Below are 27,482 nucleotides of genomic sequence, written 5' to 3' on the forward strand. Positions count from 1 at the left end.
CCTGAAACAGGAAACTGAGAAACAGATTTTTCACAAGTGGGGCCAGCCTTGCTGCAACCTTTTTACCACATCCATGAACAACAAATGCAGCAGCTACTTTGCCCTAATCCCTCTTCTGGGGGAGTTACCAAGGGATGCACTTGTACAGGATTGGCCCCTGGGTCTCCTTTATGCCTTCCCTCCATTCATTTTGATCTCCAAAGTCCTTCAGAAAGCCAGCACGTTGGGAAGCAGGTTAATACTCATTGCCCCATACTGGCCTCAACAAATTTGGTTTGCCTTTCTATGGCCCCATCTTCAAGAAGATCCATGGATTCTGGACCTAGTTCCAGACCTCCTAACTCATCTGTTAGGGACCCTGCATCCTTCGCTCAAAACCCTCAAACTGACAGCTTGGCTGCTTCACTTCCACTCCTAGGCAGGCTTCCAGATATATCCCCTGCTGTGAAACATATTCTGATCTCATCCCACAAAATGACAACTAGAAAGCTTTATGCTAGCAAATGGAAGAGGTTTTCTTGTTGGGCTCACACCAATGACATTGATCCTTTCACAGACCCTATAACTTCTATTTTGGACTTTTTAGCTAAACTTTTCAGTGAAGGTGCACAAGCGGCTACCATACGAGTTCAATTGGCTGCTATATCAAACTACCATATTGGAGAAATGGGATTCAATATTATGTCCCATAGACTGTGCAAAGCCTTTTTTTGAGGGGCACGTTTTTGCTTAGGCCTCCAGTAAAGGAACCACCAGCCCATTGGGACCTCAATTTGGTATTGTCTCCTCTAATCCTGCCACCATATGAACTGGCTTCATCGTGTCCTCTGAAGTTTCTAACATGGACAACAGTCTTTTTGGTGGCCATCACGTCAGCTAGGCGGGTATCAGAACTCCAGGAATTGTCTATACACCCCCTTTACTTGGTCTTCCACAGAGACAGAGTTTCCCTGAGAACTAATCCATTATTCTTACCCAAAGTTTGCTCTGAAGCAAATTTGAATTAGTCTACCAGTTTTCTTCCCAAACTATGGCAACAAGGCAGAATATAATTTACACCAATAAGATGTACACAGGCAGTTATGCTTCTACTTGGACAGAACCAAAGGATTCAAGAAGTATTATTTATTCATTTCCTTTTCAGATAAAAAGAAGGGTGCCCCAATATCAAAGGTCACCCTCTCAAAGTGGCTTACTGACACCGTTACCTATTCATATACTTCAAAAAACAGACAACTGCCTGGAAAAATAAAAGGTCATTCAACGAGAGCCATGGCAACTTCATTTGCCTTTCAAGCTAAACTACCTATGGGTGCAATTTGTGCTCCAGCTACATGGGTAAAAACCTCATACCTTTATCACTCATTACACAGTAGATTTGGCCTCCTGGAACAGGGCTTCATTTGGATCCACTGTTCTGAAGAGTTTGTTCCCTTGAGCCACCCAAGAATGAAGGTGCTAGGGACGCTGTGCCAACTAGCAAGAATGAAGGTGAGATAGGACAACATAACATAAGGAAGTTATATACTCACCATAACGTTCCATGTTTGTTGTCCTTCTCACCTCCATTGTTGCATATCACCCTCCTTCCCCCAACCTTCGCTGCTGGAGAATCGAGAGGCGTCTGTCAATTTGGAACTTATGTTCTCTGATTTCCTTCTTACTTCTAGGTCACACATGTTTATATATGTATTATGTGATGTATATCACTGTTACTCTGGACAGTATTTGCAAACAAGATCTGGGTAATCTCCATATACATCATGGGATAGGGGATTGCCTCGAGCCAGTAGAAGCTCTTGAGCTTTAGTATAGGAGCAGTCGGAACCGATTCTCAGTTTTGAACCCAACCAGCAAGAATGAAGGTGGGAAGGACAGCAAACATGGAACATTATGGTGAGTACATAACTTCTTTTTATTTTACTTGTTGTGGGAAAACTGTTTTAAAATCACTTTTTGCATAAAAAATAATTTATTTGGGAGGAAAATTATAGACAGGGCTTGGATTAGTGGTTTGAGCACTATCAGTAAAAGTTCTACCTCAAAACTGTGATTTCTGTGGGCTTTGCTATCCACTTATCAGACAATATTGTAGACTAGAACATGGAGCAGGCTTTGGACTCGGGTTCTTCTACAAGAATAAAAAAGTTTCACAGGAGTCTTCTGCAGTCAAGCTGCCTTCCTCAGTGCCTTAGCCTCTGATGAGTGACTCTGCAGTGACCAAATTGGGTACCTCAGACTGTTCATTGTTTTCTCTCGATCCTGCTGCCCTTGCTTCTCAAAAAGCTGCTAAGGACTGAAAGTTAGGTACATCCTCTGTAGCTGCTGGATTGCCTCTTCATGCAAGAGAGAACCACTTGTCAGTCTTGGATGTGGGAGCAGAGAATGCTTTACCAGAAAGCAATCCTAAGTTTCCTGATTCCCTGGGAAGAACCCCATCTTTGTGTCAATCTTTTTTCTGTAGTCTCTCTTAGGAAAATAAAACAGAAAGCTGGGTATATGACTTACTCTGTTTGATATAGGATGACTGGCTGGGTTTTGTTAAGGGCTTATTTCAATGTTTTAGTTCTTTAAATTATGATTCCTCAGAGTTTTTAAAGAATAAAATTCCTCACTTGTGGATAATGATTCCCTATCAGAAGGACAGGAATTAGACTGGGACTGTATTTTTACAATGCCTACACCACAGGAAGAAAAAGCTGATTGTAAATAAAGTTTTTCTTCAGGAAACCCCCCCCCCCCCCAACAAAAATTATCTTTTTTGTAAACTGTAGTCAGAATGAAAGAATTGTTTCAGTGAAACATAATGAAATTCCAGTATCCCAACAAAAATATTATGACTTATCACAGATGGATTTTCCTTAGCCTGCAGCCGTTCCTTCTGTTCTACTACCACTAGATGATATTTTCTTGACAGCCTACATCATGCATGTCAGTCGACCTCCTGCCTCTAAAAAGTCTGATAAATAATACAATATTTCCTCGACCCACAGAAATCTATTTCCTAATCCCAAATTAAGCCCTGCAATCATTTGTTTGGCAAATCATCTGTTGACAAACCCATGGTAAATACTAACGTTTCCCTTTTCATAAAGATGGAAAAAACTTTGACTGATTTGGGAAGAAAGTATACTCCTCTATTTCAGCCTTCAGAATTTAGAGTTGTCAGGCTCAAATGTCAAAATTTCTGCATGCTTCTTTTGAACACATGATAATGTTAAACTGCTAACTTCTCTTCTTCAGAGATTAAATCATTTCTGAATTATTTATTTGTGTCTGCTTCTCAGGTAACCATACACTCTCTGAAGTGTTCTTATGACTCTGCTGATGCTGTATCCTGAGCAGCTGCTACTGGATCAGTTATGGGAAAAGTTGCTTGGTTACATAAACTAAGTTTACCAGAGGTTGTCAAAACAACATCCTGAATTCTGTCTTAGACAGAGAGATATTGTTTGGTCCATGTTCTGCTGAGGTCCTTAAAATGTCTGATGAAAGAAGAAAGTTGAATCAGGCGGTGGGTCACACATATTTTTCAACCCTCTTTCCTAAGGTTTAAGAGGACCTTTCCTTAAAGTTCAGGATCTTTTTATAGGAAACAGAACAAACAGTCTCAGCAAGGTACAGGCATATAGAATTTCAACACACAATGGCACAGAGGCTCAAAAAATTTAGGGGAGCACCACAGAGCCAAGGGTAGTTCAAAAAGACTGACTACATGCTCTTTCAGGTATTTCCCCCTTCCCTTACTGGCAGCGCATTACAATTTCCCTATACTCTAAACCTTCATTTCCATCATTGGCATCAGATAACTTCAGACAAATGGGCTGTGAGAATCATTCAGAAAGGTTATGGTTGGCAGTGGATGTCTGTTTCTCCTTTTCATTGGATTCCTTCTCATGCCAAAAACCAAACCTCTCTGTCTCATCCAGTCCTGGAGCAAATGCTGCCACTTGGAGGTCATAGAACCAGTTCCCACAGAACAAACAGAAAAAGGATTTTATTCAATAATCTCCTGACAATGAGAGAATGAACTTGATGGATACTCCTACACATTTCATTTCAAAACTTTCACATCAAAGTCTCAAAGTTCAAAATGCCTTCCCTTCAGTGTGTATTACCCCATCCCACCTTTCAATTTTTTGGTAACTTTAGATTTAAAAGATGCTTATCATTATATACCAGTTCTCAAAGACTTTAGACTTTTTTAAGATTTTCTATTTCTGGCTTCTATTTTCAATTCTCTGTCTTACTCCTTGGAATATCTTCAGCTTAAAGAGTGTTTACAAAGAGTACAGCAGAAATATACCAAGTGCATCCATGGATGTGAAAATTTAAGTTATTATGAAAGACCAAAATATCTTAGCTTGTACAGTGTCTCTTACAGATATCTAAGAGGAGATCTTATTGAGGTATATAGGGCATTTAGGGACAACTACTCTGGGAATATTTGTGGTTAACAAAAAGTACTAGAGAATCATCAGATAACCTATGTAGAAGATTCTATAGGAATGACAAGTGTACTAATTGGTTCTCTGACAGAGTAGCTGATGCATGGAACAGACTACCAAATGATATTAAAGTAAGTACCAGTTTAGATATTTTTAAGAACAGCCTGGACACTTATTATGGGAACAAGTGTTTTGGTATATTGGCAGGTTAGAAGGGCATCAATGCTCATGCTTGAAATATTTATATGCATTTATGGAAGTGCCTAGTAATAGCTTATTGTAGATTGCATGGCATGTGCATTTTCCATATTTTGATCACTGACTTATGTTTGCAGACTCTTTTTCAAAATATCAGGAAGCCCTAGTCTGAGTTAAGGACCTTCATCTCATTCTGAGGCTCCAGTTGAACTTACAGAAATCATTCATTCCTTCTCAAAGGATAGCGTTTTTGTGATGCCTTCTGGATATATCTCTTGTGAAGGTTTTTCCTGTATAGAACAAACTAAATCTTTACAAGGAAGAGTTTCTGACTCTCTACCCAGTCTCTGACCTTAGCCAGGGAATAAATCAGGATTCTGGGTTTCCTTGCCTCTAGAGTTCTCATGATTCCTCTGTCCAGTCTTCACATGAGAAAAATGCAATAGTTCCTCAAATCTGTTTAGACCTAACAGAAGCACCCACTTTCTTTTCAGACCACGTTGTAATTTGTTATAAGGGAGTTACTTTGGTGGGTGGACCAGTGATCTCTCAATCCATGTCTCCCTTTTGCCTTTCCAATTCTTACTCAGTCTGTAACCACAGATGATTCAGACTTTGCTTGAGGAGCTGTTTCCAAGGGATTCATGGTCTGCGGAACAAATAGGACAGACTAAAACACATAAATGTCAAATAAATGATGGCAGTAATAAATGTTCTGAAGTCTCTAAACCACCTGTGGACTCCACGACCTCTGCTAGTAATCACAGACAACACCAGTTATGTGGTACATAAATTCCCATTGCAGCTGTTTAGTCTGTTGGCATTGTGTACTCAGAATTACACTTCACCCTGACCTGTGATTTTCTCCCTGTCAACTCGCATGGCTTGTTGCTTGCTAAATAGTCCACAAACAGGACTTTCACATTATTTCAGTGACTCCTCAAATAAAATCAAATAATGTAGATTGAAGATATAAAACCAATATTATTGTTTATTTACAATAACACACTGTATTTGGTGAGTACATCACCAGGGTCAACAGATGCTTGTTTCTCCCATATTTTTTCATGTCCACCCCCGTTTCTGCCTATCTAACTTAGCAAGGACGTACACTGATAGAAGATACTTGAAACTCTACCAGGCTCCCTTCCATGTAACTAAAACTGCAGCAGTTTATTTATAAAGTAAAAGAGATACTTATGATGACTACCTTAAATATTATATGAATGAACAGTACCTGGGAACCTACCTTAACAGATAAGTTTCTGATAGCTTTATTTTTCTCTTGCATATGCTACATGGCCAAAGTCTATCCCCTCTGTTCGACCTTGCTCTGCTTGGGCTCACTGCGCTCCCCTACCCTACTCCCAAATTCCACACCCCCCCACTACAATTACATTTATTTTAAACAATCCAATCCCACATGTGACTTGCAGCCTATCAAATCAACCCTTCCAATTAAACCCATCGCTGTATACTAGTCAAATACTATTTACCAACTAATTAGTTCACCCCACCTATACACATTTAATTCATAACTTCTCCCAAAAATCACTGTAGCAATTATCTTTACTTACCAACTATATTAACTTGCTCATATTAACAATAACCTCAAACCTTTGACCAAACATAATCTGCTTTGCTGACAAAAAAATCACTGAATTCAACTCTTCCAACACCTTTCCCATTAATGAAATAATCTCTTAATTTAACTCTTATAAGTCCTTTTCAAGTCAGCTCACTGCCGAATTATTAAGCATACAATTAACTATTCATCATATCTATTTCTGTTCATTAAATAATAAGTTCCTAATAAAATGCTATCCCTTTATATTTCAGCAGCCATAACTCACTCTCCAGCGGCCCATCTAGCCTCTTATCATTTCCAGCTAAACATTCAGGTATCCCAGCATGGAATTCTATCCTCATACCCACATAAGTTAAAACACATACATTTTAAGATATTTCCAGCCATCTATAAGCATACACTTTTTGATCACTTCACGTACACCATATCTTCCTTTCAGGTCTCACCACATTTCTCTGTCAGTTATGATAAGTTCATAATCAAATTCCTTAACACCCTTGTAAATATAGCATCCCGCTTCCAATTAGTGGTGATGTCCACCCAAACCCTGGCCCCATAACTCCCATACCACAATAGATAAACACATCCTCCCCCCGTCTCATAGTCCCTTAAACCAACCTAGAAAGGGATCTGATCTGCTATTCCTAAATATAAATATCAGAAGCGTGCTCAATAAAATTCAGGAACTCCATGCTACCCTCTCACTATACTCACCTGATATAGTACGGGTCCACTTTGTAATTTCAAAAGCCCAAAATCTCGAGTTTTGATACATCAAACTCAAAACATCGAGATTTTGTAATCTTGAAACTACAAAGTGGTGGAAAAAAAAACTAAGTAAAACAATGTTTTTGCAGGGGTACAAGCCCCCCTGCACCCCCATACCCCCTGCAACTTAAATATACCACCTCTGAGATCGCGCTATAATGAAGAGAATGGTAATGCTCCCGTTACACTTACCATTCGCTCCACTGTAGCATGATCTCTGAGATGGTATATTTAAGTTGCAGGGGGTGTGGGGGGTGTAGGGGGGATTGCCCTGCAAAAACTGTTTTTGGTATTTGTATTGGGTTTTTTTTTTACTTTGTAATTTCGAGATTCCAAAATCTCGAGTTCCTGGGATCAGTATTTTGAAACTCGAGATTTTGGGCTTTCGAAATTACAAAGTGGACCCATATAGTGCTACTAACAGAATCATGGTTGAAACCACATATTGGTGACAATGAAATTATTCCTCCAGACTACAATATTCTCATGGCAGATCGAAAAACAAGAAAGGAGGAGGAATAGCCATACCATTTAAAAGTAACTTCACTCTGCAACCATTAGCTCAAACCATCCCAGGTTTTAAGAATGCTGAAATACACTACACTAAACTGAAAATAAACTCCAAAAATACCTAGTTATAGTAGGAACATAAATTCCACCTAGTAATAACCTAGCCATTGTAGAGCATATCCTCCATTGGACCTCAAAAACAGTACTCCAGGAAACAATCATTATGGGTGATTTTAATACAGATTGGCTCACACTTATATCACAGAATCCCACCAACCATATTAACACCCATGGCTTTACACAAATCATTCAAAGTCCAGCTAGAATAGACAAAACCTCAAACAGGCAATCCATCCTAGACTGGACAATAACTAATAAAGCATCACACTTGCAATACTCTGGTTGTCTCCCTGACAGTCTTTGCAACTCAGTCTTAGTGACCACATACCAACCTACTTACTTAGGCAAAGAACTTTTCTTCATAAACATACCATTTACCACCACATCCAAAATAAGAAAAATTTTAAGACCAAAACCTTTATATCTCTACTCAACCACTGTAACTGGACTCCACTAAAACACCTGCTCTTAGATGGAGCCGTTGAATATTTCAATCCCACCTTCCTCAGCATACTTGATAAATTAGCACCTCCTAGGACAATATGGTTAAAGTCAGACTATGCCCTTTGGTTAACTAAGGAAGCTAGAGCTCTTTTCAGACTGAGCAGTAAGACATGGGAAACATGGTACAGAAATAAATCTCAATCTAATTGTCTAGCATACCAAGAACTCAGAAACAAAGAAAAAAAAAAACAAATTAAACAGGATAAAATAAACCACTATACCAATATCCAAATTAAACATAAAAATAATCCACAAAAATTTTGATCAGCGATAAAAACAATCCTACAACCTTGTCACGCATCAACCCCACACCTCTCTTCCTCAAATACTCTAGGTACTATAGCCGAACAATTTAATAAATAATTTACTGAAAGCAAACTAGCACTCTCCAAAAATAACTGTTCCTCCACAACAAAAACAGCCACACCAACAAACAACAATGAAAATACCTTTTCCTTACAGCCAGTTCCAACAAGTAGCATAAACAAATTCTCAAAAATCTTAAACCAACCACTATGGCAACTGATAATCTACCATCTGAATATCTAAAATTATCTGCTGGCGCTATTTCTCATCCAGTCTCAGTTCTCATCAATCATTCTATCACTGAACAAAAAATTCCATCTTTTGAAAATTGCATACATAATCTACCGAGCTAACAAATTATAGGCCTATTGCTGCTATTCTATCCCCTGAATCCAAAATTATGGAAAAATGTATGCATTTGCAACTTCTGGACTACCTCTCCACTAATAACCTATTAGCTGCATGGATTTAGACCTAAGCATACTAATCAATCGTACTACAACTGCCCCCCTTAGCTTCACAATCACCGTAAATCAATACAGGCATGAAGGCAGAATAGTGTCAACCATTTTTCTAGATCTGTCAAAAGCCTTTGACACTGTCTCCCACCACAATCTGTTGACAGTACTCTCTAACCTAAATCTTAATCTCTCTGCACTTGTATGGTTCAGAAATTTTCTAACAGAATGACAACAGGCTGTAAAATTGGAAAAAGACCTCTCCCCTCTACTTCCAGTTACTCTAGCAGTACTCTCTGGGTCCTATTCTTGGTGTCTACTCTTTATTCTGTTCACTAATAATATTAACACAGCTACTTCTCTTGCCTTCTTAGTCCAATATGCTGACGATTCACACTTATATGTGCTGCCCCTTCCATACATCAACTCCAAGATATAACTCAAAAGTCCATCTCTGCAATTGAAGCCTGGCTTTCTAAATCACAACTCATACACAACCCTAGTAAAGCTAAACTTATGATCTTTCATCCCACTAGAGCCACTGGCCTCCTCCCCCCTTTCTCCATCAAAGCTATAGGTAATACAGCTATTACACCGGTATATTCCACAAAACTCTTAGGTGTTATGATTGATAACTTGAAATTTGATATACATATATCGAAAACTATAAAGAAAATTAACAAAATATAGGTACACCTTATAAAATAAGCAATTTCTAACTATTAATAATAAGATAGCCATTGCAAGAACACACCTCTCTAGTCTGCTCTATGCTTCAACAATAAACCAGTCTGAAAAATGCAGACCTAGGAAAACTTGAGCTTGTTATAATAAAATAGCAAAATTTACTCCTGACTCTGCATATCATTCACACACTGTCTAGGCGTGAAACAGCTCTCCTGGTTGGAACTACCACATCTACTAGCCTATAATCAGCTGATAACAGCTCAAAAACTACTTAACCAGCCAGAAAATACCCCAGTTCTCAAAAATATAATTGAACCATATATATTGAGCTCCACTAATAAATCTCTATTAAATGTAAACAAAGATGAGAATGCTGCAAGAGACTCTCTTTTTTCAAATCACGTAGCCAAAATCTGGAATTCACTCCCTCATACTATGAGATCCACTACTAACACTACTCATTTTAAAAACTCACTTAAAACCCTGTTAACTAGTGCATGGCACTGCTCATGTAACAGTCCAGGTTAGTGTACACCACCCACAACAGACCTCACTGCCCCACGCAAGTAATATCTGAGAACTTAACTTCTGCCTCTGGCATGATACTATAACTATCTCAACTCCAAGCTCTGTAAATCTAAAACCCAAATTTCATTTCTTGTAATTTCTATCTAAATCTAAAACTGGAATTTCATTTCTGATATTATCAAAATATTACTCTAATATCTATATTTCTAGAGTTCAGAAAATCCCTAGGTTACCACTGTATACAAGATTTTGTATGTGAATTTAATTCTTTTTACTTTCTTCAAACTGTACTTGTGACTGCAATAGAGAAGAGTGATTAGGCTTCTGTATTATGTATATCTAATTTTATGTATGTTTGTGTATCTCTATCGTATTAAGCATTACCTTATACATTTTTTAATATATGTATATGTTACCTATAAATTCTTTCTTATATTTTTGTTGATTGTATGTGGAGCTTTTCTCCCCGGGCCTCCACTGAAAATGGGTTTTACCCAGTCAGACTTTCCCAGTAAACAAATGTGAAATAAATAAATAAATAATAAACGCAGGGAATCATATCATACCCACTTTGCAGGCAAGCTATGGCAGCCTTTGAACTAGTAACTCATCATGACCTTTCCCTTCAGGCCATCTACATGCCTTCAGAGCAAAACATTATTGTAGGTAAGCTCAATAGGATTGAGACAGACCCTCACACATGGAAACTGAACCTGGAATCTTTCTGGAATTGATCTGACTGTGGAGAACTCCTCAAATAGATCTGTTTGCTTCCATTCACAACTGACAATTAAAATAATTCTGCTCCAGGATTCCTTGCAAACAGGCCTGGAAGACAGATGCCTTCTCATTTTCATGGATGAAAATGTTCCTGTATGCTTTTTCACCCTTTCTTCTGATATTCAGAGTAATTTTAAAGATTTAGGAGGACTACTTAAGATAATTATCTTGTCTCTCATTTGACCCAGAAAACTGTGGTTCACCCTTCTTTTGAAAATGACCAAGGGCAATTTACCACAAGCTCCCTCACAGATTGGACTTACTCAAACATGACAGGGGTTTGTTTGCTATACCCCACAATGAAACTCCATCAACTGACTGCCTGAATAATTGGGTTTTAATATATTTTAGCCATCTGATTTTTGAGGATGTGCAGCAGGCATTAAAGGAGGATAAGAAACCTGTTACTAGAAAATCATATATTGGTAAGTGGAAAAGATTTTCTAGCTGGTGCCAAACTAAGAACCAGGACTCTTTTAAGACCAGATGCTTCTGGTTCTTCATTTTTTGTGCAGATTATCCTCTGATCTTTCTTACCCTTCTGTCATGATTCATCTCTTGGCCATCTCTGCTTGTCTGGCCATAGAGTGTCCCTTTCTACCCAGCCTCAAGTCAGTTTTTTTAAATGTTGTTACATATATGTTCACTTAGAAGACAATTGACTCTTATTCTGATCTCAGTTTTATTCTAGAAAAACTTATACTTTTTCCATTTGAACCAGCTTGTCAGGCTGAATTCAATTTCTTAACTTGAAACAATATTATTCATTGTTCTGTCCTCTGCAAGAAGAATATTTAAGTTACATGAGTTTATGGTGAGTCATCCTTATCTCATTTTTCAGTAGGATGGGGCATCTTTGAGAACAAATCCTTCATTTATGCCTAAAGCTGTTTCACAGTTTACCTTGTGTCCAGCTATACACCCCCTTGCCTTTTTTCTAGATCAAAAAAATTAAGGAAGAAAGGATTTTTCATAATCTGGATGTCATTAGGGAACTCAGATGCTATATTCACAGGACTAAATCCTTCAGGAGTTCATATCAATTGTTTATTTCTTATGAAGGTAAGAAGAAGGGGCACTCAGTGTAAAAGTGGACAGTTTCGAAAACGTTGTGTTGCGCTATTGTTTTGTATTATTCTCACCATGCCAGGTCACTTCCAGGCAGGATCGTGCCCCATTCTGCCAAGGCTTTGGCTTCTACTGTGGCTTTTTGGAAAGGGTGGCCTTTAGAAGTATTCTACAAACAGCAAACAGGTCCTCTGTCCATACTTTTACAAAGCATTACAAATCAGATTCTTTTCCCAGGTCCAGAGCAGGTTTTTCCTTGACTATTCTCCAGTGGGTCCTGGAATTTGACCCTTATCCTCTCCTCTTTATTTCTAAGCTCTGCCAATCTAACCATATAGCCAGAACCATAGATGGCACATCTGGTGCTGCATATTGATTTGGCTCCCCTCAACCACAAAAATAAAAGTTACTTCTCAGACGTAGCACTCCTCCCTCGAGCACCCTATCACCCCTGTAACCTCTCACATCTCTGCATCATGATTGCACCTTATAGTACCTTGCACCCTACCATACACTTCTGCATATAACTTAGACTACTGCAAAAGTGATGTGAACATAATACAGTTGTGTAAGTTAACTTACCATAACAGCAGGTGCTCAAATATTTTATTTTATTTATTTATTTATTTTGCATTTGTTGACTGGGGTAGTCCATCTGGATACATGTCCATTTTCAGCAGAGGCCTGGGGAGAAAAGCTCCAGGTTGCAAAAAATAAACAATTCCACTTATAAAAAGCAATAATATCTATACAGTACTTATAGAGGTGTCCCTGTAGGGAAGGCTTACACAAAGGTAAGAGTGATTACAAAATACATGTTGAATAAGGTAGAAGCAGGGTTATATGCAAGGGTTGTTAAGCAGTACATACTGAAATAGAAACTATTTACAAGTTACTTACAGCTTCTTTACAAGATTACATACTCTGTGTTCTTAGAGAAGGAGTATAAAGACTTTCGTTACCTATCAGACAGATGTGGCTGCTATCAGTAGAAAAGAAAGATAGAAGTGGCTTGCATAAGACAGAGGGTTTAGGGTAGGGGTTAGTCAGGGTTGGTACAGGGACAGAGTCAATGTCCCATAAAGTATTGTTTGAGGCCTTTTTTTAACTGGTTTAGCAATTGTTCCTGAGTAAGAATAGTTGGGAGAGAGTGCCATGTTTTTCCAATGAAGTTGGCAAACAGGGAGTCACCAGCAGAATTAGTTGCTTTTTGAGTTTGGACAAGAGATTTGTTGGATGATCTGAGTGGTCTGAGATTATGGTATGGTTTTAAGATATTTGTTAGAGCTGGAGTGTTTTCGGGTTTATATAGAATTTTGTGGGTGATAATGAGCTGGTTAAACTGGATAAATGTGGGTACTTCGAGCCATCCGAGGGGCTTAAGGTTAAGGCAATGGTGGGTCCTGTATGAAGAGCCCATGGCAAATCTAGCTATATGATTATAGCTGCAAGTTAGTTTATTTAGGTCAGTTTTATTCAGATTGGTGAGAATGGGGGAAGCGTAGAAAAGGGTTGAGAGTAGATGGGTTCTGGCGGTGGAAGTCCTAGCTAATGGGGTTAGGAAGGATTTATTTCTATATAGTAGGCCAAGTTTTTTATTAACAGTTTTGATAGTTTTATTGATGTGAAGGTTGAATTTGAGATTATTGTCAATTATGACACCTAGGAGCTTAGTATTGGTCTCAGGAGTGATGGAGGAGCCATTGGTGGAGGTTATGGAGAAGGTGAGGGGGTGGGCCTACTGGTTGGGGTGAAGAGGAGTAATTTAGTTTTATTTGTGTTTAAGAGCAAGTGGTGATTAGTGAGCCAGTTTTCAACTGTGCGAAATATATTCTGAGTTAAGGTTTGTAAGTTGGACAGGGAAGAGGCAGTACAGATCAGTGTGGAGTCATCCACGTATTGGATACAGTTTGCTTCTGGGATGGCTGTGTGGAGGTTATTAATGAAAATTGAAAAGAGTAGTGGACCTAAGATAGACCCCTGGGGGACTCCGAGGGTGAGAGGTAGTAGGGTGGACAGTTTATCCTGCCAAAGGACAGCTTGCTGTCTACCACTTAGATAGGAATGGAGCCATTGAATGGCAAGGTTTTCCAGGGAAATAGTTTTAAGTGTTTGTAAAAGAAGATAGTGATCAATCATTTCAAATGCCTTTGACAGGTCCAGGAAAAGGGCAGATGAAAGCATATTGTTATTCTGATTTTGGTGGATAGCATTAGTGAAAGAGAGAAGGGCAGAAGTGGTGCTGTGGTAAGGCCTGAATCCATGTTGGGAGTTAGCTAGTATGTTGTTCTGGATAAGATGGTGCATAAGTTGCTTGTGGACACATTTCTCCATGATCTTTACAAGTGGTGAAAGGATGTCTATGGGTCTATAATTGGATAGTTCTGTAGAACTTCCCCCCTTATGTAGTGGAATGACATGGCATACTTTCCAGATGGTTGGAATAGTGCCCTCTGTTAGGGATCTATTGAGTAGGATGACAATGGGATACACTATGGCTTTGGCAGCTATTTGTAAGTACTCTGCTGGTAGGATGTCGGCTGATGGGGTGGTTGGTTTAAAATTTTTGATTAGGGCACAAATGAAGTTGGTAGAGACTGTTTGGAGGTTGAAAAAGGGATAGATAGAAGGGGTGTTTAGCAGAGTATTGGTGCTTGTTGTAGTAAGGTTTTTGGCTAGGGACTGGATTGTTTCCGTGAAAAAATTATTAAAGGTATTAGTAATATTTTCGGGGGATTCCTGGGCGGTATTGGTTGGGGCGGGAGTGGTGGATTGACCTGGGTGCAGGATTTGGTTTATACCTGCCCAGAACTTTTGGGGATTTGACTGTTTTTTGTAGAAAATTATTGTAATAGTTTTTTTTGTCAAGTAGTTTGGATTTTTTGTATCATTTCTAAGCTGATGGTAGCTCAGTTGGTCAGAGGCGGTTTTGGAAGTACGCCAGGTATATGCCAGGCTTTATTCCTAAGCCTAATTTTTGATTTGGTTTCCTTAGAAAGCCAGGTTGCTCTATTAGATTTAGCTCTGATGGTGCGAGGGGGAGCGTGAAAGTCAAGTATGGTCAGGAATTTGGCATTTTAAATAAATGTTAGTGAGTGTATTAGTACATTTCTATTGTATAGTTCCTTAGTCAAACCTCTGTACTGATGAGTACATCACCACGACTAAACAGCTGTATGTTACTCTCCAGTTAGTGCCCCCCCCAACTAAAGTCAATTTTCTTTAGAGAAATACTCAAATCTATAAAATAGCATTTAATTTCCTCTCCTGTTTCATGTGTAACTAACCCCAGCTTTAATTATATATCCTTTTAAGAATGTCAGAAAATTATACTCTGTGCCCATAACATAGTCTATAACTTAGTGCAAACATACAGTTTAAATTACAGTTAAAATTTCAGTTTAACATATTACAATTTAAGCTAACACTGCATACTTACCAAAGCCTAAAGAAACACTTGGAGTCAGTGTTAGCCCTCTTCGCTCGGGCTTGCTCCGCTCCCCTCTCTTCCCCCTATTCCCACACACCCCCACTACTTCTACTTTTATTCTAACCCCTAATCACCTGACCAGTAGTCCAACCCCTAATTCCCTAAAAACTAGCCCAACCCACTCATCCTACCTCCCCCCCACCCCCCAATCCAATTACATCCCACACTGATCCCACTCCCAACACACATTCCCAGACAACACAACTCTACCCTCACACACAACCAACCAGGAATCCTAGTTGTACTTCTCACTCAAAGTAGTATCATGTTACCCACACTCACATCCCTATCACTAGCTGTACTATCGCTAACCTTCCTAACTTCCTTATAAACAGACCTACCGCTGCACAACTACTATCACACTACCCACACTAGCCCACCCTCTCAAACCCACTCAGACTTCTACATCTGCCCTACAATCATAAATCTTACAACTACATATTACTCACTAACAAAAATTACACCATCTCGCCACACTAAGAAAAACTCTCATAGACCAAGCTCACAAACAATTAATATTAAAAAACACATACTGACACTCCTACAAACTCTGCTAACCTCTGGTGACATTCACCCAAATCCAGGTCCCCTCTCACCTAGACAAACCTCTGACCTGCTAATCCTAAATCTCAACATAAGAAGTATTACCAACAAGCTAACAGACCTACATGCACTCATAGCCCACTACAACCCTGATATACTCACCATTACAGAAACCTGGCTTACACCCAGTATCCAAGATGAAGCCTTTCCTCCCCCAGGGTATAATACACTTAGATCTGATAGAACAAACAGGAAAGGAGGAGGAGTAGCCATTCTCTTTAAAAACACCCTTAACCTCCAGCTCCTGCACACCACACCACCCACTTTTCATACTGCTGAAGTCCTGTTTTCTGTCCAATCCATAAGAAACACCAAGAAGATCAATATAATATGCTGCTACATACCTCCAGGCAACAACTCGCTCATAATAGAAGACATCCTACACTGGACAAAGGACAATCTACCTCTGGAAGCAATCCTACTAGGAGACCTTAACAATGACTGGGCAGCCTGTAACTCCAGCAGCCCCTCTACTCATATCAATCTACGTGGGTTCTCTCAACTAATTAAAGAACCAACTAGAATAGATGAGAAAATAAAGAGAGAATCCATACTGGACTGGACACTAACCAACTATCCCAAATAAAACTATACAGTAGGCTGTCTCCCAGATGACTTAAGTGATCATCTCCCCACCTTCCTACTCCAGAAACACGCCAATTACCCCAAACCAGTAGTCTACAAATTTGTATGAGATGACCGTAACCTTAGCCCATGATACCTACATACTGTCCTAAGCCACTGCAGCTGGGAACCACTACGGACACTCTGGTTAGACCAGGCAGTAGAGTACTTCAATACTACCTTCTCTAACATCCTTAACAGTCTAGCTCCCAGCAGAAAGATCAGAGTTAAAGCCAACTATGTACCCTGGCTAAATAGGGACACCAGAGCCTTACTAAAAGCTAGAGATAAAGCCTGGAAAATCTGGAACACTGACAAAACCCCTAGCTCCAGACAATACTATCAACAGCTTAGAAACAAGGCCAAGGCTGAATCCAAAATAAACAAACAAAACTATTTTCTTAGCGCCCAAAGGAAATATTCAAATAGTCCACAAAAATTCTGACATGTCATTAACTCCCTACTAAAGCCAGGCAAAACCACAGCCCCAGCACCCATCTCTACTAACAATACCTTAGATATAGCTTCTCAATTTAATAACCATTTTATTAAATCCATCTTAGCCCTGTCCAGTCAAATAACCAAAAACAGTCTACCTCAGTCACAACCTAACCTATCCCACACCACTCCCTCTTTCAGCCTATCACCAGTGCCCACCTCAACTATCAAAAAACTCCTCCAAAAACTAAAGCCAACCACACTAGCAGCTGATAACATACATGCTACATACCTAAAAATGGCTAGTGACTCCCTATCATATCCTGTCTCCATTCTTATCAACCGCTCCATACTAGAATCCTACATACCCAAACTCTGGAAAGTATCTCACATCATTCCTCTCCATAAATGAGGTAATTCTTATGAATTCTCCAATTACCGACCTATTGCCATCCTTTGCCCCTTATCCAAAATTCTTGAGAAATGCACCCACTTGCAAGTGATAACATTTCTTAACACACACAATCTACTATCTACCACACAACACGGTTTCCGTCCACATCAGAGCACTATCACAGCCCTTCTATCCTTCACTAATTATATAAACCTTCACAGGAATGATAACAAATATGTATCAGCCATTTTCCTAGACATCTCAAAAGCATTTGATATGGTCTCCCACTCCATTCTACTAGACTCACTAACATCATTATCCTTCACAACCTCTACTATAGCCTGGTTCAGAAGTTACTTGTCTGACAGGCAACAATCAGTCCAGTGGAAAGGAACTCTGTCTACATAACTTCCAACTACCATAGGAGTCCCACAGAGCTCTATACTGGGCCCACTATTGTTCTCTATTTTCACAAATAACCTCAAATGCTCTACACAACATGCCACACTTATACAATATGCAGATGATTCAACCCTGATCTGCTCCACCTCATCTCCCACCACCCTACATACACTCACTCAAGATACCTTTATCTCAGTAGAAAAATGGATATTCTAAATCCCAAAAAGACAAAACTGCTACTATTTACCCCTAATAGATAAAAAAGTCTCTCCTTTACCATAACATCTAAGGACGGCACCACAATCTCCCCTTTTAACCACACCAAACTTCTGGGCATTGAAATAGACAATAATCTCCACTTTGATGTTCACATCTCACATACCATAAAACTAGTACACAAAAAACTAGGCTACCTATACAGGCATAAGTCCTTTCTCTCACAAAAAGCAAGAGTCACTCTTGCACAAAGCCACCTCCTCTCAACTCTATTATACGCAGCACCAATCTTTACTCAAATCAGACAATGTGACCTAGATAAACTAGAATCATGCTACAATAAAATAGCCAAGTTTGCTACTAACTCAACCTATATAACCCATCACTGTGCTGCACTAAAAGAACTAAAATGGCTTGAACTACCACAGCTACTTAACTATCACCAGCTGGGCACAGCCTACAATATTCTCAAATATCCTGAAAAAAACCCTCATTATCCAACCTACTTACTATCTATACTGCAAACCGGTACCTAAGGTCCAGTGAAAAATCTCTCCTCTCCATCACCAAGGCTAACAATAATGCAGGGAAAGCGCTCTACTCCCACACCGTTGCCAGAAACTGGAACTCTCTTCCCCTATCCGTGTCCACTGCCCCCTCCACATCCATATTCAAAAACTCCCTCAAATCACACCTTCTTAGTACCTGGTTATTCTCTTGTATCACATAACCCTACCCATACTATTATTAACTCCCCAAATTCCTCCCTGATCACATGCTGGAGCTCTGATCCCCTGTAGGCTTGGTCATCTGAAAGGGTACTTTTAACTGTAAAATCTTACTTGATATATTTTCTTTTCTTACCAATGTATGACTCACATTGTCTTTTTACCCATGTTCTATATCTTCTTTTACCTGGAGTGTTTTTATTAATTTCTTGTTATATTACTATGCTTAGCATACATGATGTAACCTGTTTTATGTATTATGCTGGATGTACTGTATTTGTATAACTTGATGTTGGAGCTTTTCTTCCCAGGCCTCCGCTGAAAATGGACCTGGTCCAGTCGGAATTTCCTGGTTAACAAATGTAAAATAAATAAATAAATTAATAAATTAAAGTAGGCTACACCTTCCTCTAGTGGTAGATGCTTTAGGACTGACTAGTTAACAGAGCTAAGTTCTTTTTGGAAGCTAATAGGGTTGAAGCTTTTGTTGTTTCTAATAGTTTTATATTCGGCTTGGTGCATGTTCCCGATCTTGTGTTTAATAATGTATGTGTAGTAGTGGTCACCAAAGTCATCAGGGAGGGTACCAGATTTATACAAATGGGGGTGACTGTTAACCAGTATCCAATCTAAAATACTTTCATAGTTTGTGGGTTTATTAATCCTGGTAGGAGTAGTTATTATTTGATTAAAGCCAAAGAGATTTATATGGTTGAGGGGAGATTCAGCTGAGCAGGTGAGCCAGTCAATGTTAAAGACCCCAACAATGATGGTTTCTTGAGAGTAGGTAGTGGAAATCCACTGAACTATGTCTACTAGAGTGCCTATGTTTTTCCCAGGGGGAATGTAAACACAGATAATAAATATACTTTTGTTTGAATTAATTTGTAACTTAGTCACAAGGATTTCTGCATTATTGAATGCAGGTGTTTTTATGGGGTCTCTGGTGACTTGCAATGTGTTTTTATATAGGATTGCAATCCCGCCCCCTTTCTTTTCGGTACGATCTAATCTATGAATATTGTAACCTGGTGATAGTATCTCATTATCCTCTGTAGTAGGTTTGAGCCAGGTTTCGGTGGGACATAATATATCAGGGGAGTTGACTGCTATCAGTGCATGCAAGTTGTGAACTTTATTCTTAACACTTCTGGTATTTAGGTGGAAGGTCAGGAGAGAGTTACTGGGTCTGCTAAGGCATGCTTTGTGAAAGGGGTTAGTTGCACAAAAGCTGTTTTTTTCAGGTGTGGATGGGCCAGTGTTGGGGTGAATATCACCATCTACTACAAGGCTATAGTGTTGTGTAATTATTAGCTTTAAAGCCTTGTTTAGTAGTTTTAGGTCGTGTTTTTCCTTGTGGTTGGATATTGATGCTCTAACAGGGTGATACATTAGGGCTTGTGTGGGCTTAGATGTAAAGGGTAAGGAGATGAGGGCTGTTCTATTTATGGGATATGAGGTGGTAGTTTGATATTTTGGGAAGTGAAATGCAATGTAGTATTGGTTTTCATAGGCAGTGGGGGAGTACAAAGTAGACATTAGTATAAATAGAAATAGTAGTGGACCATATTTTGATCCAGACATAGTGGAGTTGGCCATATTGGAGTAAATGGGTAGCAATGGGGAAGGAGGAAGTAGGGGTAAGGAGGGGAGGATCCCTCAGCGATGCATAACAGTGTGATGGGGAGGAGAGAGGAGAGAGAGTGGCTATGTTACTATAAATTTAGATATAGTGGGGGCGGGTGGGAATAGGCATGGAGGGGTGCAAAGCAAGCCTGTAGGGTGAATGGAGCAGGGCCTATACTGAGCAACCATATTCACCCAGCCTGCAAGTACCAGCGCTTAGGCGTTTTTACTGTTTTTTACTACAGCAGTTTCACTTTAGCTTCACTTTGTGTTTTACTGCCGCAGCTTCACTTTTACTATATTGGAGCAGTGAAGTACGCTGGCAAAACAAGTCTAAATAGCCAAATTGAGCTCTTGTGTGAATTAACAACATTTGCACAGTTGCAAAAGCTTTTGAATTTGTTGTAATCTAAAGCAGTCATTGAGGAAAATTAAGGGGATGATGCTCAGTGCTGATGACCCCAGGGCTAGCGCTTTTAAAATACAATAGTAACAAATGATAACCTTGTTTGTCTATGTCTAAAGGTGGACAGGGTAATAATTCCCTAGTCAGGTCTTCAGACGGATTGTCTTTCTTGGAGCAGGAGATATTTCAGACAGCAGAGGCACGCAGTCAAGTAGTTCCTTGTTTGTCTATGTTTAAAGGTGGACAGGGTAATAATTCCCTAGTCAGGTCTTCAGACATATTGTCTTTCTGGGAACAGGAGATATTTCAGACAGCAGAGACATGCAATCAAGTAGTACCTTGTTTGTCTATGTCTAAAGGTGGACAGGGTAATAATTCCCTTGTCAGGTCTTCAGACGGATTGTCTTTCTGGGAGCAGGAGATATTTCAGACAGCAGAAGCAGGTAGTCAAGTAGTACCACGTCTCATAAGCTGCCCTCTGGGTCAGGAGCACTTGGGCAAATAGAGCACAGTGGCAGTAGCCCCCCCCCCCACACACACACACACACAAGCCATTCCTCCTATTTTTTGTTTTATGCTTTTTTGTCAGAGTTTGGATATTTTTAGTTACCCTTTCCTTTTCTGTGTCTACAAATCAGGGCTCTAGCCCTCTTTACTCTGAGGCAATAAACCTTTGAAGGCTTGGCACCATAACCTCTGAATTTATATGGCTCTCCTCAAGCCCAGCAATGGTTAGGGTACATGAAAGATGCCGTAAAGCTTTGGTTGCTTGCCAGTTGTCATATCCTTGGCAGGATATAGCCCTTATTATTTATTTATTCATTTTACATTTGTTGAATGGGTTTGTTCAGTTGAGCTGATAGCCCTTTTTCAGCAGAGGCCCAGGGAGAAAAGCTCCACTAATTAATATTGTTTTAAATGAACATAGCAATTATAGAAAAAGCAATAACATTTTCAAGTTGCAAGAGTAATAGCATAAAACTTAGTTACAGTGTTAGAGTTGACATTTAGCGTAAGATTTGTGCAGGAAACAGGATGTGAAGTTTGTAAGTACAGTCAAGGTATTTACAGTTAGTAAGGATCATACAGGTAGTATATCAGTAGAAATATTTTTAAGATTGGGTGGCAGGATAAAATGACTAAGAGAGATGACACATAGCTGAAGTAAGACCAATGAGGTCAGACAGTGATTTTCATAGGTGAGGAAGACAGTTTATGAAGGGTGAATACACTGGCATGATCAGCAACTTTTTAGGTAGTCTTTGGTGGCTGATTTAAATTCTTTAAGTGATCTAATTTGCAATGGGAGTTTGTTCCATGAAATGGAAGGGAAGTAGCTGTAGAGGTTTTGACCAGTTTTGCACTTGGGTTTATATGTTTGTAGTAGGTCTTGGTCTGAGCTTCGGAGAGTCCTAGAACGAATGTAGAAGGATATAATAGGAGACATGTTGGACAGAAAGAAGGTTGGTACAAGACAGAGTAGATACTCTGAAGCTGTGAGAGGAGAAGATGGTGAGGTAATTCTAGCCAGTCTAAGTGTTTTAAAGAGCGACAGTGATGAGATAGCTTTGATTTGTGGAAAATCTGGGGACTTTGTTATAGGTTGTGTCTAGCTTAGTTTGGAGAGAGGTTTGGATGTTGGTGAGGATCTGAGAGCATTACAGTAGACTTGGTAGGAGATAGGCATAAAATAGAGAGACTTTGGCTTTGTTGGATAAAAACTTTTTATTTCTGTATAAGATGCCAAGTTTTTGATGATTTTTTTAATACAATTATTAACAGACAAATCAAATTTCAGCTGGTCATCTATCATGAACCTAGAAGTCTTGTGTTGGGTTCAATTATGATAGGTGTTTTATTCAGAGAATGGATAGCAAAAGTGGATTTAAGGTGGCATAGGTTTTTGGGAATAAAAAGTAAGAGTTTCTTTTTTTTAGGATTCAGAATTAGCTGGTTGTTAGAGAGACAGGTTTCAACAGAGTTAAAGGATTTATGAAAAATAGATTTTAAGTCAGTGAGAGTGTCTGCAGTGGTGATGATGCAAGAGTCATCTGCACACTAGATGAGGGATGACTGAGGGCAGGAGGTATACAGTAGGTTAGAAAGATATTGAAGAGTAGTGGACCAAAAATAGATCCTTGGGGAACACCCATTTTAAAAGAGAGAGGAGGGGAGAGAGCAGAGAGCCAGTTTACTGATTGTAGTCTATCTGTGAGGTAACTAGCAAACCAAGCAATGGTAGAGGAGGAGAAGTTAAGGTTAGACAGTTTGTGTAGAAGAAAGGAGTGACAGACTGTATCAAATGTTTTAGAGAGAGCTAGGAGTAAACATGATACTAGTTTATTATTTCTGACCCAGCAAAATAGTTTTAATGAAGGATAGGAGGGCAGTAGTGGTGCTATGTTTTGGACGAAAGCCATGTTGTGTGGGGGTAAGCAGATTGTTTTTAAATAGGTGTTCCATGGCTTGCTTGTGTACGCATTTTTCTAATATTTTTGTGAGAGATGATAGGATGGCTATAGGTCTGTAATTGGAGATTTCTATCGAGTTACCTCCTTTTTGTATAGGTAGAGTATAAGAATTCCATCCAGATAGAGGGAGCGTAAGATTCAGAGATAGAACAGTTTATCAGTACAGAGATTGGGAGAGCTAGAGAGTCTGCTGCTATCTGAAGGAAGTAGGGAGGTATGTTATCAGCATATGTAGAACAGGATTTTAGTTTGCGAAACAGGGATTTAATGTAGCTGCTAGGTATTGGTTTAAGGGAAAATATGTTAATAGAATTCTGACTAGAGGAAGGATCAGATGGATTTGTAGAGGAAATAGGGCTTATCATCTTGCTAATGGATTCTATGAAGTAGGAATTGAAGATAGAAGTTGTTTCTTGGGGTGTATTTGTTAGGCAGGGATTAGGAGATGAGGGGATACCAGGATGCAGTATTTGAATCATTGAGTGCCAGAATTTCTTGGCACTTGATCTTTGTGAAGTAGGTGTGTTTATTGATATGTTTTTTGTAAGGTTTCTGAGTTCCTTATATTTTTGTAAGTGAATGGGTAGCTTAGCTTTTACCCACATTTTCCGCATTGTCTCTTGTTTTCATCAAGGTATGGGTAGCTTTAGTTAACCAGGGAGATATGTTAGATTTGACACATACTGTGCGCAGGAGTGCCAATGAGTTAAGAATATTTAGGAAGGTTGAGTTGAATGAGTATACCACTTTGTCTAGAGGGAGATGGGTCAGAGAAGTCCAATTTATTTTGAGAGGGAAATATTAAAGGTTTCTGGGTAGAAGTTTGATAGTTTACAACATTTGATGTATCTATGTGGTCTGGGGAAATGTGGAAAGACTCTTAGAACTTCTATTGGGGAGTGATCACTTAGGGAGTCAGGCAAAGTTTGGGGGTTATGTTTGTGTGGGTGTGAGACTAGAAACCAGTTAATAAGTGAGCCAGAGTTGCAAGATTTATTAGCATGGGTGGGTGTAGAGATGAGTTGAGTAAAGCCATGCAACTGATACATGAGATGAAGCTGGGTGAACAGAGGGATAGCCAATTTGTATTGACATCCTCTAGAAGGATAACTTCATTATGAATGTCTAGAGTAAGCCAGGAGAGAATATGTTCAAGTAGGGGAGTGTTGTCACTAGGCAATATATAGATGGCTGCCACAGTAATAGTAATATGACTCTTAAGTTTGAGGTTGGCTATCAGGAGTTCAGCAGGTAGAAAGGGTGGGGTTGGTTTATCTAGAGATGTGAATGTAAGATGGTTTGAGTAAGCAATGGCTACTCTACCACCTCTTTTATTTTGACTGTCAAGTCAAAGTATATTATACCCTGGAGGGAGAAAGTCTTTATTAGGGTTAAGAGGTTTTAGCCATGTTTCAGTGAGGGCAATAATATCTGGGGAGTGAGTTGACATCCAGGCATGAAATTCAGTAACTTTATTTAGTACACTTATAATATTTATAGAGTAAAAAGAAGTATGTTTTTGGTACAGTGAGGTGTCCAGTGAAAGGGTTGCTTGAATTGTTGATATGGGGGAGAGTCTGGCCCTAGATTTGGGTAAATATTGCCTGATAATAGTAGAGTTTTAGGGAGGATATTTGCATAATAGAGAGAAGTTATAGCTTGATTTACTGTATCAGGGATCTATTTGAATATCTACTGTTATAGTAAGTTAACTTACACAACTATACTTTTTCTAAGGTAACTGAATAAGGCTTTATAATTTGTCCTTAGTTTACAATACTAGTATACCTTTATAGGCTTATTTTGTAGACTTAATATTATCTTTCATATTTTTACTAACTTTCTGATAATACCCTTGATATGAGGATTTTTGGATTTGCTGGATAATTTAAGGAGATTTTTCTTTTATTGTAATGTTTATTTATATTAGAGGTCCACCAAGGAGGCTTGTTTTTGAATTCCCCATTATATTTGTGTACTGGCTGGGATTGCCAACACTATACATGTATCCAAATGGGCATAGAACTCATTCATGAAGTTACCTACTTTGCCATTGTCTTAGATGATACTGCCACAACTGAATTTTGAAACCTCATCATAGAATTTGAGGTTTTAATATGTTTGAAATCTTTTGAGCTGTGAGACAATAGGTGTAAGGTCTTTGAAGATCTTTGAAGGTGAAAGTCATATGCTTAAAGTCCAACTTAAGTGGGGAAGGAGATACCATGAGATTAGTGTATGAACAGGCTATATTTTTAAGGACCAGAGTGAGAATATTATGTCATCTAGTGGGTTTGCTAATTATGTGCTCCAGGTATTTTTTATGTATTAAATACAAGAACTTCCAGGTACACCCCACGTTGGAGGTATAGGTGGTCCAGTTTATTGAGTTGTAGCTGAAGTCTCCTGGTATAATGGACTTCTTGTTTATACAAAGTTCACTGAGTACATTTAAGAATGTTATGTGATTATCAGGAAATATGGATGGTGTCCTTTAGCATGCCATAAGCTGACAACTCTCCTGTTTAAGGTGATCTAGAATTTTGTGAGTTCTGTTTATACGCCTCAGGGAATCTGCATGGAGGTGATATGGTCCTTAACAAATATGGAGGTGCCATAACAGTTACCATCAGATCTGAAGGCAAAGTGGATGCAAAACCTAGGTTTGAATGACTGATTTCTGTATGTTTAAACTGTGTCCCTGTAATTATGCAAATACAAATGTACTCCAAATTCAAGAGAAACTCAAGATTGGGCAAACTTTTATTGAGACTTCAGGCATTCAGCAGAGTGATCTTAATGTGATCCAGCTTTGGGATCAATATATTTATTATGTTAAGACACCAAGAATTTATTTGGACTGCAGGTTAGAGATTGCTTTCTCTATCAAGGATTGGTATCAGAGTATAGGCAAAGAGAAAGAACTAGAGGGGTCCTAAATGAAAAAACATCACTGGTAGAGTTTTTAGTAGAATCTAGAACAGAAGCTGCTATTAAAAAAGGAATAATTCATACAGCATATAAAATATTGCACAATAACTATAAGAATCAATCAGAGGAGTTTAGAAAGGATTGGGAAGAGAGACTGGATAAGCAATTCACAAAGAAACAATGGGAGGATATATGTATGTCTCCCAAATATGCAACAAAATCTAGATGATTTGGGATTTTTGCTTGGAAATGTTTACATAGATATTTCTATACCCCAAGTAGACTCCAGAGAATTTTTTCTCAGGTAGACAGCAAATTTTGGAGGTGTGATGGGGAAGATAGAGGTAATTGGGAATATATTTTCTGGGAGTGTGGTAAGTTGGCAGACTTTAAGGATTCCCTGCAGGATGCACTGCCAGAGATGCTGGGTGGGCAGATTGGTGTGAGGAGGGAGATAATTTTTCTGAGCTATGATACAGAATCGGAATTGCCTAGACATGGTAAGGCCTTGCTGTGTCTAATTATCGTGGCTGCCAAAAAAGCAATTACTAGAAAATGGAAGTGAAAATCTAAACCAGCTATACTAGAAGCGTTGAACATAGTGACATAGATAAAACAACTGGACTTGAGATCTTCGGAAAAGGGTAGGAGCAAACTAAATAGGAAAAAATGGGAATTGTTGGAACAATACATACAGGGGAGGAATGAGATTTAAAAGAAGGCAGGACTTGAGCTATGTAATGTTTGACTAACAATGATTAGGTATATTATAAGTGATGTATAATGTTTGCACCTGGGAGTGTGTCAGTATGGCTTGTGATGTAAAATGCTTGCAACTAGGATAGTGTTTTCATTTATATAAATGTATGATTGCCTATGTCTTAAGTGATGGTTTAATAAAGATGTTTCTTGTTTAAAAAATGGCAGGAATTGAATAATTTATGTAATATTGCTTAGGTTATATAATATATTGATATATTGCAATATATGTGAAGTATAATATTTGTAAGTGAGAACTTGTTAATACAGTTTAATTAGTTTTATATAAGTGTAATTTTGCCTATGTCACATGTCACAAGTCACATTCAATAAAGATGTTTAAAAATTAAAAAAATATATGTGTGTGAAAAAAAAAATATATATATATATATATATATATATATATATATATATATATATATAAAATATAT

The sequence above is a fragment of the Protopterus annectens genome, chromosome 9.part0 (genome assembly GCF_019279795.1).
Source record: "Protopterus annectens isolate FY-2018-M chromosome 9.part0, PAN1.0, whole genome shotgun sequence".
In the NCBI taxonomy this organism is placed as follows: Eukaryota; Metazoa; Chordata; order Ceratodontiformes; family Protopteridae; genus Protopterus; species Protopterus annectens.